Source organism: Monodelphis domestica, chromosome 1 (assembly GCF_027887165.1).
Source record: "Monodelphis domestica isolate mMonDom1 chromosome 1, mMonDom1.pri, whole genome shotgun sequence".
Taxonomy (NCBI): domain Eukaryota; kingdom Metazoa; phylum Chordata; class Mammalia; order Didelphimorphia; family Didelphidae; genus Monodelphis; species Monodelphis domestica.
In genome coordinates, this window is record NC_077227.1 from 350,722,207 (window position 1) to 350,724,137 (window position 1,931).

Consider the following 1,931-nt stretch of genomic DNA (forward strand, 5'->3'; position numbering starts at 1 on the left):
AGGGGACAGACCTCTGGGAGGTCCTGGGTTAAGCTAGAGCCACCATTGGCACAGGGGAGACACAGGAAGTGAGGTAGAGGACAGCTGAGGAGTCTGGGGACTTCTTGTGTGGAGGAAAGGAGGTTGTTGGAGCCTGGTGCTTGGAGTGGAGGCTCTCAGACTGTTTCTCCATTTTGGTCACGTGAGTGATAGGGACTGATCTCTTTTCTTTGCCTCAGCTATCCAAGGCCTTGGGCCTTTGGCCCAGCCTAAGCAGAGGGGTATTTAAGCCCTATTACCTTCTCTCCCCTTCTCTCTCTCTCTCTCTCTCTCTCTCTCTCTCTCTCTCTCTCTCTCTCTCTCTCTCTCTCTCTCTCTCATACCTTTCTTCCTCCTGTTAGTAATTAAAAACTCCATAAAAGGTTGACTGCTGACTTGAGTTTTCATTTAGGAATTACATAGCTGAATTCCTTGGTGACCTTAAATTAATATATATATCAGTCTTTTAATGTGATTTCCATATCACATTGTGGCTGACCACATGGGAGTCTAAAGAATTCTCTCAATAAACTTCTGAATTTTCTTGCCTTTTTACTCTACCTTCTCACCACTTAGTCCCTTTTAACAGCTAACTTGGCTTAAAGACACAGCTGCTAGAACAAGTGAGTATAAAAAACTTTCTCTCTCTTCTCTTTTCTCCTTAAGTTAAATTGGAATCAGCAGTTTTTCTTTTTCTTCCCTTTAATCTTAAGGGGAAGCTGGGTGGCTTAGTGGATTGAGAGCCAGGCCTAGCGACAGAAGGTCCTAGGTTCAAATTGGACCTCAGATACTTCCCAGCTGTGTGACTCTGATAGTTAGATAGAAAACAGCTATTTTAAATCTCATCAACAGGACCCTAAAGTCCTGGAGGGGAGAGCTGTTTCTAAATATCCTTTCCCTTAAGGAACAACTTCCTAGATTAGGAAGAAAAAAAAAACCCTGTGGAAAGTTTTTTTGCTTTGCCCTGCTCCCCACATGTTTTGTGAAGACTGTTAGAGAAATAATTACAAAATATATATATATAAATGAGTACTACATTCTTTGACATTTATATGGCAGCTGAAGAATTAGGGGCATTGAGGAATGCAGGATACCTCCAAATTTTTATATTACTATGTACTGTCATTTTTATACTCCTCAATACTGTATTTAGAGATGCTAAAATGAAAAAAATTGAGGATAAAATGCAAGCCCAATTAGAAGATCTAAAATGTTTCTTACAGAATCAATTGGCAAACACCCACTCTACTGGAAACAGACCTGTTTCTGAACCTTTGAATGAGGAAATTTCCTTCCCTGAAATAGAGATGGAAAAAACCTTCCCTATAGCTCAGTTAACAGACTGCTTCTCTCGTATACTGCAAATCTTGACTGAATTTAATTCCCAAAACCCTTCCCCTGCAATCCCAGTTTCTCATGTTCCCTCTCCTACAGAAAACCAAATTCCAACGCAAAGGAGATCTCATCCTCCTAGAGAAACCTGTCCCATAGGTACAAAATTCAACTAGAGGCCTGTTTCCTCTAAGAGAAGTACCTGAAATAGGAAGGAATGGGGATGTGGTGACTTTAAGACATAGGATACCGTTTACTCCCCAAGAAATAAATGAATTTACACGAAATATCCCCACATATGAATAAGATCCCTTTCTAGTAACAAAAAAGACGGGAGACATATTTTTTCAGTATAATCCATCTTACAAGGACATTGAGAACTTGCTACAGGCTTTTTTAACTGAATGTGAAAAAAATAAAATAATTGCTCATGTCAACAAAACCTGGGGGCGGAATGCAGCTCATTGGCCATCTCAGGATCCCGAATGGGACTATAACAATCCTGAGGATTATCTACAACTATACCGTTGTAGGTATGAAGGAATGTGCAGACAGTACAGATAAGTGGATGGAACTCGAAA